Source organism: Macaca thibetana, chromosome 8, assembly GCF_024542745.1.
Source record: "Macaca thibetana thibetana isolate TM-01 chromosome 8, ASM2454274v1, whole genome shotgun sequence".
Classification (NCBI taxonomy): domain Eukaryota; kingdom Metazoa; phylum Chordata; class Mammalia; order Primates; family Cercopithecidae; genus Macaca; species Macaca thibetana.
The window spans coordinates 107362912-107382415 of record NC_065585.1 but is presented as its reverse complement, the minus strand read 5'-3'; positions in this window follow the sequence as shown (position 1 = coordinate 107382415).

The window sequence follows — 19504 nt, the reverse complement described above, 5'->3', positions numbered from 1 at the left end:
AAGTCTCTTTGTAAGTCTTTAAGGACTTGCTTTATGAATCTGGGTGCTCCTGTATTGGGTGCATATATATTTAGGATAGTTATCTCTTCCTGTTGAATTGATCCCTTTACCATTATGTAATGGCCTTCTTTGTCTCTTTTGATCTTTGATGGTTTAAAGTCTGTTTTATTAGAGACTAGGATTGCAACCCCTGCTTTTTTTTGTTCTCCATTTGCTTGGTAGACCTTCCTCCATCCCTTTATTTTGAGTCTATATATGTCTCTGCATGTGAGATGGGTCTCCTGAATACAGCAAACTGATGGGTCTTGACTCTTTATCCAGTTTGCCAGTCTGTGTCTTTTAATTGGAGCATTTAGTCCATTTACATTTAAGGTTAATATTGTTATGTGTGAACTTGATCCTGCCATTATGATATTAACTGGTTATTTTGCTCATTAGTTGATGCAGTTTCTTCCTTGCCTCGATGGTCTTTACATTTTGGCATGTTTTTGCAATGGCTGGTAGCGGTTGTTCCTTTCTATGTTTAGTGCTTCCTTCAGGGTCTCTTGTAAGGCAGGCCTGGTGGTGACAAAATCTCTAAGCATTTGCTTATCTGTAAACAATTTTATTTCTCCTTCACTTATGAAACTTAGTTTGGCTGGATATGAAATTCTGGGTTGAAAATTCTTTTCTTTAAGCATGTTGAATATCGGCCCCCACTCTCTTCTGGCTTGTAGAGTTTCTGCCAAGAGATCAGCTGTTAGTCTGATGGGCTTCCCTTTGTGGGTAACCCGACCTTTCTCTCTGGCTGCCCTTAAGATTTTTTCCTTCATTTCAACTTTGGTGAATCTGGCAATTATGTGTCTTGGAGTTGCTCTTCTCGAGGAGTATCTTTGTGGCGTTCTCCGTATTTCCTGAATTTGAATGTTGGCCTGCCCTACTAGGTTGGGGAAGTTCTCCTGGATGATATCCTGAAGAGTGTTTTCCAACTTGGTTCCATTTTCCCCCCCACTTTCAGGCACCCCAATCAGACGTAGATTTGGTCTTTTTACATAATCCCATACTTCTCGCAGGCTTTGTTCATTTCGTTTTCTTCTCTTTTCCTAAGGTTTCCCTTCTTGCTTCATTTCATTCATTTGATCCTCAATCACTGATACTCTTTCTTCCAGTTGATCGAGTCAGTTCCTGAAGCTTGTGCATTTGTCACATATTTCTCGTGTCATGGTTTTCATCTCTGTCAGTTCGTTTATGGCCTTCTCTGCATTAATTATTCTAGTTATCAATTCTTCCACTTTTTTTTCAAGATTTTTAATTTCTTTGCCCTGGCTACCTAATTCCTCCTTTAGCTCTGAGAAGTTTGATGGACTGGAGCCTTCTTCTCTCATCTCATCAAAGTCATTCTCCATCCAGCTTTGATCCGTTGCTGGCAATGAGCTGCGTTCCTTTGCAGGGGGCGATGCACTCTTATTTTTTGAATTTCCAGCTTTTCTGCCCTGCTTTTTCCCCATCTTTGTGGTTTTATCTGCCTCTGGTCTTTGATGATGGTGACGTACTGATGGGGTTTTGGTGTGGGTGTCCTTCCTGCTTGTTAGTTTTCCTTCTAACAGTCAGGACCCTCAGCTGTAGGTCTGTTGGAGATTGCTTGAGGTCTACTCCAGACCCTGTTTGCCTGGGTATCAGCAGCAGAGGCTGCAGAAGATAGAATATTGCTGAACAGTGAGTGTACCTGTCTGATTCTTGCTTTGGAAGCTTCCTCTCAGGTGTGTACTCCACCATGTGAGGTGTGGGGTGTCGGTCTGCCCCTGGGGGGGATGTCTCCCAGTTAGGCTACTCAGGGGTCAGGGACCCACTTGAGCAGGTAGTCTGTCCCCTCTCACATCTCAGCCTCCATGTTGGGGGATCCACTGCTCACTTCAAAGCTGTCAGACAGAGTCGTTTGCGTCTGCAGAGGTTTCAGCTGCTTTTTGTTGTTGTTGGTGGTGTTGTTTATCTGTGCCCTGTCCCCAGAGGTGGAGTCTACAGAGACAGGCAGGACTCCTTGAACTGCTGTGAGCTCCACCCAGTTTGAGCTTCCCAGCTGCTTTGTTTATCTACTTAAGCCTCAGCAATGGCGGGCGCCCCTCCCCCAGCCTCACTGCCACCTTGCCGGGAGATCGCAGACTGCTGTGCTAGCAATGAGGGAGGCTCCGTGCATGTGGAACCCTCCTGGCCAGGTGTGGGATATAGTGTCCTGGTGTGCCTCTTTGCTAAGATCCTTGGTAGAGCACAGTATTGGGGTGGGAGTTACCTGATTTTCCAGGTGTTGTGTGTCTCAGTTCCCCTGGCTAGGAAAAGGGATTCCCTTCCCCCTTGTGCTTCTCAGGTGAGGCTATGCGTTGCCCTGCTTCAGCTGTCTGTTCGGGCTGGAGCAGCTGACCAGCACCGATTGTCAGGCACTCCCCAGTGAGATAAACCCAGTACCTCAGTTGAAAATGCAGAAATGACCTGTCTTCTGTGTCGCTCGTGCTGGGAGTTGGAGACTGGAGCTGTTCCTATTCGGCCATCTTGCTCCGCCCCCCATTGGAAAGATTCTTAAGCAAACTAAAAAATTAAGAACCAATGAGAGTTCCTGTATAATCAAAATCACCAAAATTTGCCACCTTGAATGGTCTGTTTGATTTGATTATTCTAATGGTCAGTTTGGTGTGAGAAGCAGTTGATTGTGTTACAGAATTAATCAGTACACTAAATCAAATCTATAAATGTAAGTAAATTTGGGGCACATTTTGAATGGAGGATTAAAGTCATCTACTTATTTTAATGGCAATATACACTATTATTAGATTAAAAAGTCAAGGATAAGTTCGTTCTGTGAAATGCTAGGACTTGGGTCTTCTCAGATTCATGCCACACTGGCAAAATATCTCATCCTTTACAAAATACAATATAACCGTATCAATTTCTCAATTTCAAGTTATAGGAAATTGAGAAAGAAACAAAATATGTTCACAGAATTCTCATGACTGAAGCAAGAGTGAAGTGTTTTGCTGATATCATCAATTAATTAAGAATAATTAGTAATAAGTAAACAGGTATTTTTAAAATTCTGTCACCAATGAAAACAGATTTGTTGCACTCTGGTTCAACAGTACAAAATAATCTTAATGTGACAAGTTTTATAATCTAATGCCAATACATTGTTTTGTATAAATTATTTAAGTTATTTGGGATTCTATTTCTTCACCTTTAATAGAAGTTTAGACTGAATTAATCATTCTCAGACAATGAGGACACATAAGAATTATAAATACCTTTGAACACTGTATTAGTCTCTTCTCACATTGCTATAAAGAAATATTTCAGTTGGTCAGGCTCGCAAGATAGCCGAATAGTAACAGCTCCAGTCTACTGCTCCCAGCAAGATCAACACAGAAGGCAGGTGATTTCTGCATCTCCAAATGAGATACCCGGTTCATCTCACTGGGACTGGTTGGACGGTGGATGAAGCCCACAGAAGGAGAGCCAAAGCAGGGTAGGGCATTGCTTCAACAGGGAAGTGCAAGAGATCAGAGGATTTCCCTCCCCTAGCCAAGGGAAGCCATGTGAGACTGTACCGGGAGGAACAGTGCACTCCAGCCCAGATACTATGCTTTTCCCATGGTCTTCACAAGTGGCAGACCAGGAGATTTCTGCTGGTGCCTATGCCACCAGGACCCTGGGTTTCAAGCTCAAAACTGGGTGGCTGTTTGGGCAGACACAGAGCTAGCTGCAGGAACTTGGTTTTTTTTCATACCCCAGTGGCACCTGGAATGCCAGTGAGACAGAACTGTTCACTTCCCTGGAAAGGGGGCTGAAGCCAGGGAGCGTGTGGTCTGACTGGGTAGGTCCCACCCCCTTGGAGTTCAGCAAGCTAAGATCCACTGGTTTGAAATTCTCACTGGAAGCACAGCAGTCTGAGGTCGACATGGGATGCTTGAGCTTGGTAGTGGGAGGGTCGTCCACTATTGCTGAGGCTTGAGTAGGTGGTTTTACCCTCACAGTGTAAACAAAGCCTCTGGAAAGTTCGAACTGGGTGGAATCCACTGCAGCTCAGCAAGGCCACAGTGGCTACACTGCCTCTCTAGATTCCTCCTCTCTGGGAAGGGCATCTCTGAAAAAAAAGGGCAGTAGCCCTAGTCAGGGACTTATAGATAAAAACCCCCATATCCCTGGGATAGAGTACCTGGGGGAAGGACCACTGTGGGTGCAGCTTCAGCAGACTTCAATGTCCCAGCCTGACACTCTGAAGAGAGCAGCGGATCTCCCAGCACAGTGTTTGAGCTCTGATAACGGACAGACTGCCTCTTTAAGTGGGTCCCTGACCTCAAGGTATCCTGACTAGGAAACACGTCCCAGTAGGGGCCGTCAGACACCTCATACAGGAGAGCTCTGGCTGGCATCTGGAGGATGTCCCTCTGGGACAAAGCTTCCAGAGGAAAGAACAGGCAGCAATCTTTGCTGTTCTATAGCCTCTGTTAGTGCTACCCAGGCAAACACAGTCTGGAGTGGACCTCCAGCAAACTCCAGCAGACCCGCAGCAGAGGGGCCTGACTGTTAGAAGGAAAACTAACAAACAGAAAGGAATAGTACCAACATCAACAAAAAGAGTGTCCACTGACAGACCCCATCCAAAGGTCACCAAAGTCAAAGACCAAAGGTAGATGAACCCACAAAGATGGGGAAAAACCAGTGCAAAAATGCTGAAAATTGTAAAAACCAGAATGCCTCTTCTCCTCCAAAGGATCACATTCCCTTGCCAGCAAGGGAACAAAACTGGACAGAGAATAAGTTTGATGAATTGACAGAAGTAGGCTTCAGAAAGTGGGTAATAACAAATTTCTCTGAGCTAAAGGAGCATGTTCTCACCCAATGCAACGAAGCTAAGAACCTTGAAAAAAGGTTAGACAAATTGCTAACTAGAATAGCCAGTTTAGAGAAGAACATAAATGACCTGATGGAGCTGAAAAACACAGAATGAGAATTTCATGAAGCATACACAAGTATCAAGAGCTGAATCGATCTAGCCTAACAAAGGATATCAAAGATTGAAAATCAACTCAATGAAATAAAGCGAGAAGACAAGATTATAGGAAAAACAGTGAATAAAAAAAAAGAAAACCTCCAAGAAATATGGTACTATATGAAAAGACCAAATCTACGTTTGATTGGTGTACCTGAAAGTGACGGAGAGAATGGAACCAAGTTGAAAAACACTCTTCAGGATATTATCCAGTAGAACTTCCCCAACCTAGCAAAGCAGGCCAACGTTCAAATTCAGGAAATATGGAGAACACCACAGTGATACTCCTTGAGAAGAGCAAACCCAAGACACACATAATCATCAGACTCACCACGGTTGAAATGAAGGAAAAAAATGTTAAGGGCAGCCAGAGAGAAAGGTCAGGTTACCCACAAAGGGAAGCCCATTAGACTAACAGTGGATCTCTCTGCAGAAACCCTACAAGCCAGAAGACAGTGGGGGCCAATATTCAACATCCTTAAAGAGAAGAATTTTCAACCCCGAATTTCATGTCCAGCCAAATTAAGCTTCATAAGTGAAGGAGAAATAAAATCCTTTACAGACAAGCAAAGGCTGAGAGATTTTGTCACCACCAGGCCTGCCTTACAAGAGCTTCTGAAAGAAGCTTCCAAAACGTGGAAAGGAACAACCAATACTAGCCACTGCAAAAACATACCAAATTGTAAAGACCATTGACACTATGAAGAAACTGCATCAACGAATGGGCAAAATAACCAGCCAGCATCATAATGACAGGATCAAATTCACACATAACAGTATTAACCTTATGGGCTAAATGCCCCAATTAAAAGACACAGACTGGCAAACTGGATAGAGTCAAGACCCATCAGTGTGTTGTATTCAGGAGACCCATCTCACATGCAAAGATGCACATAGGCTCAAAATAAAGGGATGGGGGGAGATTTACCAAGCAAATGGAAAGCAGAAAAAAAAAATGACAACAACAAGCAGGGGTTACAATCCTAGTCTCTAATAAAACAGACTTTAAACCAACAAAGATCAAAAGAGACAAAGAAAGGCCATTACATAATGGTAAAGGGATCAAGGCAACAAGAAGAGCTAACTATCCTAAATATATATGCACCCAATACAGGAGCACCCAGATTCATAAGGCAAGTTCTTAGAGATCTACAAGGAGACTTAGACTCGCACACAATAATAGTGTCACTCCACTGTCAATATTAGACAGATCAATGAGACAGAAAATTAACAAGGATATCCAGGACTTGAACTCAGCTCTGGACCAAGTGGACCTAACAGCCATCTAGATAACTCTCCACCCCACATCAACAGAGCATACACTCTTCTCAGCACTACATCACACTGATTCTAATATTGACCACATAATTGGAAGTAAAACACTCCTCAGCAAACGCAAAAGAATGGAAATCATAACAGTCTCTCAGATCACAGTGCAATCAAATTAAAACTTGCGACTCAGAAACTCACTCAAAGTCACAAAACTAAATGAAAACTGAACAACCTGCTCCTGAAAGACTACTGGGTAAATAACAAAATTAAGGCAGAAATGAACAGGTTGTTTGAAACCAATAACAAAGACAATGTACCAGAATCTCTGGGACACATTTACAGCAGTGTGTACAGAGAAATGTATAGCATTAAATGCTCACAAGAGAAGCAGGAAAGATCTAAAATCGACAACCTAACATCACAATGAAAAGAACTAGAGAATCAAGAGCAGGAAAATTCAAAAGCTAGCAGAAGACAAGAAATAAGACCAGAGCAGAACTGAAGGAGACAGAGACACAAAAAGCCCTCAAAAAAATCAATGAATCCAGGAGCTGGTTTTTTGAAAAGATCAACAAAATTGATAGACCGCTAGCAAGACCAATAAAGAAGAAAAGAGAAAAGAATCAAATAGATGCAATAAAAAATGATAAAGGGGATATCACCACTGATCCCACAGAAATACAAACTACCATCAGAAAATACTATAGAAGCCTCTACACAAATAAACTAGAAAATCTAGAAGAAATTGATAAATTCCTGGACACATACACGTTTCCAAGCCTAAACATGGAAGAAACAGAATCCCTGAATAGACCAATAGCAGGCTCTGAAATTGAGGCAGTAATTAATAGCCTACCAATCAAAAAAAGTCCAGGACCAGACAGATTCTCAGCCAAATTCTACCAGAGTTACAAAGGGGAGCTGTTAGCACTCCTTCTGAAACTATTCCAAATAATAGAAAAAGAGGGAATACTCTATATCTCATTTTATGAGGTCAGCATCATCCTGATACCAAAACCGGGCAGAGACACTACCAAAAAAAGCAAATTTCTTGACAATGTCACTGATAACCATAAATACAAAAATCCTCAATAAAATACTGGCAAACCAAATCCAGCAGCACATTAAAAAGTTTATTCATCACAATCAAGTCGACTTCATACCAGGGATGCAAGGCTGGTTCAACATATGCAAAACAATAAACGTAATCCATCACATCAACAGAACAAATGACAAAAACCACATGATTATCTCAATAGATACAGAAAAGGCCTTTGACAAAATTCAACAGCCCTTCATGCTAAAAATTCCCAATAAAGTAGGTATTGATGGAACATATCTCAAAATAATAAGAGCTATTTATGACAAAGCCACAGCCAATATCATACTGAATGGACAAAAACTGGAAGAATTCTTTTTGAAAACCAGCACAAGACAAGGATGCCCTCTCTCACCAGTCCTATTCAACATAGTATTGGAAGTTCTGGCCAGGACACTCAGGCAAGAGAAAGAAATAAAGGGTATTCAATTAGGAAAAGAGGAAGTCAAATTGTCCCTGTTTGCAGATGACATGATCGTATATTTAGAAAACCCCATCATCTCAGCCCAAAATCTCCTTAAGCTGATAAGCAACTTGAGCAAAGTCTCAGGATACAAAATGAATGTGGAAAAATCACAAGCATTCCTATACACCAATGATATAGAGCCAAACATGAGTGAACTCCCTTTCACAATTGCTACAAAGAGAAGAAAATACCTAGGAATCCAACTTAGAAGGAATGTGAAGGACCTCTTCGAGGAGAACTAGAAATCTCTATTACAGGAAGTAAAAGAGGACAGAAACAAACAGAAAAACATTCCATGCTCATGGGTAGGAAGAATCAATATTGTGAAAAGGGCCATACTGCCCAAAGTAATTTATAGATTCAACGCTATCCCCATCAAGCTACCATTGACTTTCTTCACAGAATTGGAAAAGACTACTTTAAATTTCATATGGAACCATGAAAGAGCCTACATTGCCAATCCTAAGCAAAAAGAACAAAGCTTGAGGCATCATTCTACCTAACTTCAAACTATACTACAAGGGTACAGTAACCAAAACAGCATGGTATTGGTAGAAAATATATATATAGACCAGTGCAACAGAACTGAGGCCTCAGAAATAACACCACACATCTACAACCATCTGATCTTTGACAAAAACAAGCAATGAGGAAAGGATTCCCTATTTAATAAATGGTGTTGGGAAAACTGGCTAGCCATATGCAGAAAGCTGAAACTGGATCCCTTCATTACACATTGTCTAAAAATTAACTCAAGATGGATTAAAGTCTTAAACATAAGACCTAAAACCATAAAAACCCTAGAAAAAAACCTACGCAATACAATTCAGGACATAGGCATGGGCACAGTCTTCGTCACTAAAACACCAAAAGTAATGGCAACGAAAGCCAAAATAGAAAAATGGGATCAATTAAACTAAAGAGTTTCTGCACAGCAAAAAAAAAAAAAAAAAAAAAAAAAAAAAAAAATAGAGTGAACAGGCAATCTGCAGAATGGGAGAAGAAAATTGAAATCTATTCATCTGACAAAGGGCTAATATCCAGAATCTACAAAGAACTTAAACAAATTTACAAGAAAAGAAAAAACTTCATCAAAAAGTGGATGAAGGATATGAATAGACACTTCTCAAAAGAAGATATTTATGCTGACAACAAATATGAAAAAAAGCTCATCATTGCTGGTCATTAGAGAAATGTATATCAAAACCACAATTAAATACCATCTCACGTCAGTTAGAATGGCAATCATTAAAGTCAAGAAACAACAGATGATGGAGAGGATGCAGAGAAATAGAAATGCTTTTACACTGTTGGTGGGAATGTAAATTAGTTCAACCATTGTGGAAGACAGTTTGGCTATTCCTCAAGGATCTAGAACTAGAAATACCATTTGACCCAGCAATCCCATTACTGGGTATATACCCAAAGATTTAGAAATCATTCTATTATAAAGACACATGCACACATATGTTTATTGCACCACTGTTCACAATAGCAAAGACTTGGAACCAACCCAAATGCCCATCAATGACAGACTGGATATAGAAAATGTGGCACATATGTACCATGGAATACTATGCAGCCATAAAAAGGATGAGTTAATGTCATTTTCAGGGACATGAATGAAGCTGGAAACCATCATTCTCAGCAAATTAACACAAGAACAGAAAACCAAACGAGTGCATGTTCTCATTCATAAGTGGGATTTGAACAATAAGAACACATGGACACAGGGAGGGATAGCATTAAGATAGACACCTAATGTAGATGATGGATGATCAGTTGATAGGTGCAGTAAACCACCATGGCATGTATATACCTATGTAAAAAACCTGCATGCTCTGTACGTGTACCCCAGAACTTAAAGTATAATAATAATATAAAAAGAAATATTTGATAGTGGGTAATTTATAAAGAAAAGATATTTAATCAGCTCATTGTTTTTCAGCTTGTACAGGAGGGATGCTGTCATCTCCTTGGCATCTGGTGGGGCCTCCAGGAACTTACAATCATGGTAGAAGGCAAAGGGGGAGCCAGTTCACATACCCAGAGGAGGAGGAAGAGAGTGAGTGGGGGATGAGATACACACTTCAAAATGCCAAGATCTCATGAGAACTCACTCACTATCACAAGAACAGCACCAAGGGAATGTTGCTAAACTATTCATGAAGGTTACACCTCCATGAGCCAACCAACTCCCATCAGACCCCACCTCCAACACTGAGGATTATAATTCCACAAGAGATTTGGGTAGTGACACGATCTAAATCATATCAAACATTATGGGTTAAAAATTATCCCAAGTGCTTTTACATGTATAAATGTATCAAGTCTTTAAAACAACTACTTGAGGTAATCACTAATATTATCATTCCTAGTTTTACAGATTATAAAACTGAGGCACAGGGAGTTTATCTGTTACCAGAGTCCATGGTCATAATTATAATGTGGTATTGCATATTTTTCAAATAACATATGCTTCTATATTCTCCTCCATCACTTGAGAATATTGAGAATATTACCTCTAGTTGGCAGACTAATGACTACTGTGGACACCTTGATTTTAGCCTCACGAGACTAACTGCAGACTTCTGACCTATAGATCTGTACAATAATAGGTTTGTGTTAAATCACTAAATCTTCAATAATTTTTATAGTGGCAACAGGAAATAGGAATCCACTACTATGGTAAGTATCTCTTAACGATTGGTCTGTTTCTTGGGTTTGCTGGGATGAAAGCAAGCTCAAAAACCCATGATTAGAAAAGCTCTGAGGTTCTTTCAGCTCTGAGATCATATACACATACATGATGTATATTTTGTAGCCACATGTGATAAATTCCCATCTTAATAGTTAGCCTTTGGGATGAGGCTTCACGAAAGGCTCTGACAAAAACAAGAGCAACACATTCCAATTATATCTGTGATATAATACCAGGAACTTACAGTCAAATTAAGTGAAATTGATATACAGGGTCCGTATTTTTTATATAGTCATATATATTCTGCAAAATTATTTAAAACATTAAATTAATAAAGGTATCAGCATAAACAGACAGGTTAATGAGATTTCTTCATGAGAAACAAGAAGGTGCATCGATTTATATTTATTTATGAATTAAAAGATCTCTAGACGAGTCAGATCTTATTAGATGACAGTCTTAATTCAAAATGTGAATATATTTGAGGACAGCTTGTGAGTTTTTTTTTTTTTTCTAATACTAATGGTCTTGCTCCAAGAAGGGTTAGTGCTTTAATAGTCCTGCTTCTGTGTTTAGGATTTGTGTGTGCAAGGGTGTCTTTAATAACCTAAGATGATTGATTGGAACCAAAACAGACATGCATGGTATCAAAGGTGAGATGAGAAAAAGATGAGCTAATTGAGCCAGTTTCAATCTATAACATCACTAAGCAAAGTCTAAATCATGATATAATAAGGAGATTAATCTAGAAAAAAGCAGAGGATTATGCTATATTCACAGAAGGAAAAAAATCTATGTGTATAATTCTTTGTATAATCATTTGATGAGCAAAATAACAGAAAAATTTGAGCCATTCTTACAGCAATATTTAGCTGACATAACTGATCTTGATATTGTCTTATATTTAGGTTGCATATGAAGGGAGTTTTCTCACTTACCTTCAGGGATATCAGGAGCAGGTTCAGAAACGAACACATTGGCAAACACTTAGGTACTTGCTCAGGATCACATAAATTACAGTGTTTTATAATGCCTCACTGAAATCATTTAGAGAGTATCATGGCAAGAAGCTAAATCTCAGTGGAACTTAAAAAACATATTTTTAACATCTTAGAATTTCTAGCCCATGTGGAAAAGTGGATTCCACTTCCTAAAAGAACATAATAACTGTGTGACTATTAGAACAGAGTTGCTTGTGTAGCTCAGCTGGATTTTCCTGAAACTTATTACTGTACAAATCGAAAATGACGATATGCATTTTACAAAAACATTGTGTGTCTCAAAGTAGCATCTTCATTCAGAGGTGTGGGGTTAGGAAGTTCACTTCTGGGGTTTAACAGTTGTTTATAAAACATGAATTTATAAAGTGCATATTGCATAATTGCAAAGAGGCAAAAGAGTGATCCCAAAAAATGGAAGTGAATATGGTTTCTCAAAGACCTGTTTAGACAAGCAAGACACGAATATAACAGCAGGATGGAGAAAAATGAAGCACACAAACAAGTATATAAAGATGTAACCTGGGCTGTGGCCTTGAGTGCTGAGGAAAGCGAAGGTGGGGCAGATCAATGGAAGCTCAGTTAGTGAGGAAAGGCTGCTGAAGAGCAGGTCTGGAGTGGTCAGGCTGTGGCGTTCACAGGAGAGAAAGAAGAGCCTTCCAGGCAGATGAGAATGAAAAAACGAATGGACATGAATTGAATAATGCCTTTGTGTCAAAAATCATCCTAGGTGCTAACAAAATATTGCTGAGTAGAACAAACAAAATCTCCTTCCCTCATAGTTTGCATTCTGTAAAAATAAGTAAAATGAATAGTTTTTTGTTGCTGTTGTTTTTGTCTTTTTTTTTGTTTTTTAGAGATGGGGTCTTGCACTGTTGCCCAGGCTAGAGTATAGTGGCACAATCATAATTCACTTGGCTTCAAACACCTGGGCTCAAGTGTTTTTCCGGCCTCAGCCTCCTGAGAAGCTGGCATATAGACGTGCATCAGCATGCCCAGCTAATTATAAAAGAATTGTAGACATAGGGTCTTGCTAGGTTGCCCAGGCTGGTCTCCATGTCCTGGTCTTAAGTGGTTTTCCTACCTTGTCCTTCCAATTTGCTAGTATTGTGGGCATGAGCCACTGCACCTGACCAAAATGAATAGTTTTTTTAGATGATGATAAGTGCTATGGAGAAAATAAAGCAGAAAAGATGATTTGGGACCATCGGGTGGGGGAGCAACTTTAAATAAACTAATTAGGGTAGGACTCACTCAGAATATGACACTGGTGTAAGATCACATGGAGATGTAAGAGCAGAGTGTTCAGGCACAACGATCAGGTCCTGCAGCAAAATCATGCCTGATGTTTGAACAAGAATGGGCAGGAAAATGAGCTGAAGCAAGGTGAGTAAAAGGGAAAATTGCAGGAGATGAGGCCGAAAAATGACAAAAGCCAGATAATGTTAGATTATCCGGGTCATTTTAAGGACTTAGATGTTTACTCTGCATGACAGAGGGAGGCATTGCAGAGGTAAAACAGAGGAGTAACATGAACTGGTTTATGTTTAATAGGATCACTCTGAACGATGTGCTGAGAATAGACTGCATGGGGTGAAATTGGAAGGGGGAACATAGGTGGCAAATGAGAAAGTTGCTGCAATAACCCATGAGATACAAGCTGGTGGCTTGGATCTCAGTGGTAGTTGTTGTGGAGCTTCTGAAAAGTGGTCAATGAATCTACTATTTTGCAGGTAGAACTAACAGATTTTGCTGATAGATTAAAAATGTGCGGAGAGAAGAGGGAGAAAAAGAAACAGAGAGAATACAGGAGAGAACAAGAGAGAAGATGAATGGAAATGAATTCCAAGCAACTGGAAAGATGGAGTTGCCATGACCTGAAATGAGGAAGACTGCAGGAAGAGCAAGTTTGCATTGAACATAAAACACCTAGTTAGGGGCATCTTAAGTTGGTGATGCCTGTAGACATTCAAGTGGAGATGTGATCGGATACGAGTCTACAACTGAGGAAAGTTACATGAGGGAGATATAAATATGCCAGTTATACGTACACATTGTCTTTAAAGACCTGGAATTGCATAAGGTCACCAAGGATTGAGTATAGATAAAACAAAGGTTCAAGTAACAAACTCTAGGACCCTCCAATGCTTTGGGGTTAAAGAAGTTAGGGGAAAATGGCATATGCGATTGAAAGCAAGCAGCTAGTTATAGGCAGGAGAAAAGCCAGGAGGATTCAGTGCTCTGGAAGCCCAGTGAAAAAACTACTTCAAGGAAAAAAAGACATTATGTCCAATGTTACTGAAAGGTTAAGTTGGGACTTGAGAATGTTTCATTATATTTAGTTATGTTGAGCTTATGGTGGCTGAAAGACACGCAAGTTCTGATTACATAAATGTAGTCATCATTTTCCTATGCCATATCTGCCTGGGGGTACAATATGGTTCTGTTAATAATTTCAATAATAAAAGTTTCAGGCTTCTGGTGGTTTAAAAATCTGATGACCAATTTTTTCGTACACTCACCTTCAGAAGGGGGATGTTTCCTTTTTGAGTGGGAGCTGGCCTTCATAACTTTCTCCTGTCACATGTGACCAAAGTGAAAGCATGTGATGCCCAACGGGACCTAAAAAAAAATGTGGCTTTCTCCTAGACTTGACTGCAACCTCATGAGAAAGATATCAGAACCACCTAGATAAGCCACTCCCAAATTTATGACCCACAGAAACAGAGAATAAATCTTTACTGTTTTGAGACACCCAGTTTTGGGATAACTTGTTATTGTGGAAATAGATAACTAATACAGATTTTGGTGCCTGGAAGTAGGGTGCTGTCATAGCAAATATCTAAAAATGTGGATTGGCTTGAGACTAACTAATGTGCAGGAGCTAGAAAGAATTTGAGGAGAGTGAAAGCTAATGTACCCTGACCAGACTATTAGTAGAAGTCAGGACTTTTAAGAAGACTGTCAACAAGGCTCCAAGGAAAGTGAGAAATTTCTTCTTGGACCCTGGAGGAAAAGGGTCCTTGTTATATGGTGGCAGACACTTTAGCAACATTGTCACCTGCAATAATATGGAAAGTATAAAATGTATCTAATAAACTAAAAGGGCTAGCTAAAGAATTTTCTACATAGAATGCTGATTTTGCTGCCTAATTTCTTCTTTCTGCTTATAGTAAAATTTGAGAGGAGAGAGATGTTATAGAAAGTCCGCTAAGTAAAAAGAAGCTAATGTCTCTGATTTTAAAAATTCTCAGCCTCTAAAGGAGGCAAAAAATATGAAAATTAGGAAACACCTTCAGGGAAAATATTAAATCAAGGGCTCCACCAGGTCTAACAATGATGATGAAGGTGCAGCCATAAAATCTCTTATTAAGACATCAGAAAGATCAATGGAAATGTCTCAGAATGTCATTTTGTCAGGGAAAAAAAAAAGGCCTTTAAAAGATTTGAATGTCTCAGAACTCCCCTCAATCAAACATTATGGCTTCTAAGAAGCTTAAGGATACTGTCCCTCAGCAAAAGACTTAGATAGAGAAGAGCTTATCTTGATTTGTAGAATTAGCTTTCTGTAATGAATTGGAGCCTAATAATATTCACAGGAGACCCACATGTTTTTAAAATAATTTTATCAGCAGAAACACTGACAGCTTGAATGGAAGGGGAGAGAAACAGCACTAAATAAAAAGAGTCCTTTGGACTCTCCCAAATTCTACTGACAGGAAGTAGGCTCAGAAAACTACTCAGCTATAAACACATGATACCTTTCATGAAAATGAAAGGAAGACTCATAAAGCAGAAAGAAGAGTGGAACCAGGAGCCATAGATAATTTTTCCCTGTCCTTTTGTATTCCACTCCAGAGACAACTCATCCCAGATCTGATGTCAGAATTGGTATAAACCAGAAACTCCTGTTTATTTTCCATTTTCACTTATTTGAACAGGAGTATCTACAGCAGTTATCTTGTGCCTATCCCACCACTGAAAATAGGGAATGAGGAGGGAGCAAGAGCTTTTCTCTTTAGTTCACTCGTCTTCAGATCAAGAGAAAATACATCTGAGAAGCTTTGTTCGCACCTCAATCTTTTTTATGTGACCACATCCGGGACTTCAAGCTAGTAGCGTATTGAGATTCTTGTGGGAAGTGGTGTGAATATATTTTGCATGTGGGAGAAATATAAATAAGATGTATCCAAAGTATAAATTGCAAACTTTCAATATGTCTATGGCTTTCTTTGCTACTGCTCTCTTTAGGAAGTAGAGCTTAATACTCCTCCCTTGAATGTGAGCTGAACTTTGTGACTCATTTCTAATAAATGGGGTATAGTGGAAGTGACAGGATATGATTTCAGGGACCAGAACATAAAAGGCATCATAGCTTCCTCTTTTTTCTTGCTTGGATCGCTTGCCTGGGGAAAGCCAACTGCCATATCATAGGAACACTCAAGCAGCTCTATGGAGAGGCATAGGATGTACTGACGACTGAAGCCTCCAGCCAAACACCACTGAGTTTGGAAGCAGATCATCCAGCTCTAGTCAAGGCTTCAGGTGGCTGAAGCCTCAACTGACACTTTATTGCCACTTGATGAGAAACACTGAGCCAGAAACCACTAAAATTCATGATCTGCAGAAACAATGGGACAATAAATGTTTGTTGTTTTATGTTACAAAGTTTTGGGGCAAATTATTGTGCAGCAAGACATAATCAATACAAGGCTCCTCACCCTCCATAAGAACCACTGGAACCCTACCCCTAAATTCTCCTATCTGGTTTAAGAGATTAGTGGGAGGGGTGTGTGCCTGTGTGGGAGGGGACTGGGGCAGAATCCAGGGCTCATGAATGACATTATCCCTCATGCTTCCATTTGGCTTTCCTCTTCTGGTCATGGGAGACTTCATTCTCTCCCATCATCTGCCACTGGCATAGCGATATTCTTTTATCTTGTGCCAACACTCATCCCACCGAGCTGGAGAAAGGCTGCTCCTTCTCCAGAATGTGCTGCATTCTGTCATTAAAGCCACAGAAGAGAATTTTGTTTTTACATGTTTATTTTCCAGCCAGGCCTCTAAGATTGACACCTTTTTATTTGCCTGCTTTAGGTTTAAGCCCCTTCTTTCCTAGGAAGCTGACATACTTGGTTCCCAAAAGGCAAGGCCAGGTGGAGGGCAATCTGAGAGACAACACACCCTGAAGCACTCAGCATCCTCTCTGCCCTCTGCCTGCCAGCCACTGTTCATATCAGGGGCCTCCATATCGCCTCCTTCCATGTAATGCATCTTATCTCCAAGCTTTATGCCTGTGTAGTTAAAACCAGGATGGTAAAGATCATTTTTTAAAGTTTAAGAACTTAAGACATAGATGTTATTTGATTGATATGATCTAAAATATCTTACTATATAATGTCTTCATAGGGTAAAGTTTAGCATTGTCATAAAGTTATTTATAATGATATCAAATGCTGTTTCTCAATATAAAATGCCCTGAAGGGACCAATGGGAAAATAGCCACTCAGCGTTTCATGGATATCTCTGTGGTACAAACCAAGCAATATGATAAAAATGACAACCCTTTAATTCTCCTGAGAAAAATGAACAAAAGTTACTTCTTACACAAATGTTGCCAAATTTGGGGGCATTTGATTTTGCCATCATTACCGCCGAGGGTTATGTTATGGGTCAAAATTCAGCCACAGTCATCTATACGGGCTGCCCAGGAGTCTGTGAGCTGGCTTGGCATGAAAAGCCACTCACATGGATGGTCTATATTGTATAAACTTTCTAAGGCAGGATCTAGTTTTATCAGTCAGTTCTGACACATGGTAAGGTAAGAATGCTAGAGAAAGGCACAGATTAAGAAACAGAGTCAAAAGAACAGTGGATTATGCAGAAGAACCTTTGGCACCTGCAGAGTAGAAGCAGAGCAGGGAGTAGAGTTAAGGGAAAAATGGAAAGTGAGAGCTCTGTGGGGAGATGGGTTTCACCCTGTCTGCAAGTGTCAATTCTTTATGAGGTTTTATGGCACTATGGATGAGACTGATTTCCCCTTTTTCTTACTTCTCACATGGCTTTACATTTAAAATTCTATCATTAGAAATAACCTGGGCATTTGTTTATTTTAGATGATGTGAATTGAGCACCAATCAGCTCTTTCTGAGGGCCAGCCATTAGCCTCATTATGTCCAGTTTGTCTTCCATGTACTTCCCCAGGTCCTCATAAAAATGACCCCTGGCTGGCCAGTCCTCTACTTCTATATCCAAATAGTAACAGTGGATGCCATTTATTGAGTGGGGCACTGTTTCTACCATATGTCATCACCAATCCTTACATTGACCCAATAGTTTCCTTACTGAATCAACACATATTTATTTTAGGATCTAGGATCCCCAGTTTTAAAATGAGGAAACTGAAGCTCATAAAGACCTTGGACTGGCCCATGGTCACAGAGTTAATAAATGCCAGAGCTGGGATTCAAACTAAGAACTATCTGGCTCTAATGATCCATCATTAAACCGATACTTTCCAAACCTGGCTCCAGATGAGAGTTTATTCATTCAACTAGTAAATATTGAACAACAAATAGCAGTCACTGATCTAGGCACTAAGGATTCAGCAGTGAAGAAAACAGATAAAAATCTCTGTCCTCTTGCAGCCTATAGCCTAAAAGGTTGAGACAACAAATAAAATTGTTAGTTGAGGGCCCTAAAAACAAAGATTGCTAGGTGTTAGTCCCAAAGATGATGCTTTTGCAGGTCAGGGGGTTGGGCTACAAAATCTACATTTTTAACAAGAATTCCAGGTGACATTTTGATACTTAGTCTTGGTTTGACTCCCCTGCACTTAAGAAAGCTGATACCTGAAAATGTTTAAATTCACTGTGGGTATGCCATTTAGGTCCTAGTATACTTGAATACTCCTTACATAGCGTTTTCTTAAAATTAAATTTCAAGAGAAATGGTAAGATTCTCTTAAAATTACAGATTAAGGCTGGGCGCGGTGGCTCAAGCCTGTAATCCCAACACTTTGGGAGGCCGAGACGGGCGGATCACGAGGTCAGGAGATCGAGACATCCTGGCTAACACGGTGAAACCCCGTCTCTACTAAAAAATACAAAAAACTAGCCGGGTGAGGTGGCGGGCACCTGTAGTCCCAGCTACTTGGGAGGCTGAGGCAGGAGAATGGCGTGGACCCGGGAGGCGGAGCTTGCAGTGAGCTGAGATCCGGCCACTGCACTCCAGCCTGGGTGACAGAGCAAGACTCCATCTCACCAAAAAAAAAAAAAAAAAAAAAAAAAATTACAGATTAACCCTGGGTAGTGCAATGCACACATTTCTAAACATCAGATTGGTATTGGAGAGAGACTTAAAAGAGCCTTATACGCTTACTAGCAAGGAAATCACTAATTTTAAAGGAATAATCGCAAGGTTTTCATAAAGGGATATCTACTGGCTTGTTATTACTTTGAAATTTTGACTTTATAGGCACAATACCTAAGAAGAAATAATGAGGTTTGGAGGCCTGATCTTGGCAACACTAAACTTTTAGGTAGGGCATGGGGTGAGAGAAGACAGACTTGAATCTGGTGATGAGGATGGCAGGCAGGGAGTGGGGACAAGGGAGGTGAGGAAGACAAGTCAGAACATCTGTGAAAGGCCACTGGGTGCTGATACATGCTTTGCCTTACTATGGGAAGTGATATGCAGTTATTTCATTCCAAACCGGGAAGGAGGAATTAGGCAATTAGAGCACATGGCTGCTCTGGGAAGAGGAATAGCAACTATCAAGTCAATTCATTTGCTCAGGGAATAAGGGACCCTGGTGAGTCACTGGTTCTAAGGAGGGTTTGCTTTGTTGTAAACAAGTAATTTCAAGGTCCAGAGCTGAAGACATGAGCCTTTGGGAGTAACCCTACTCCTCCTCTGATATTGTTCCCTGCATTTCCTGGGTCTCCAGCCT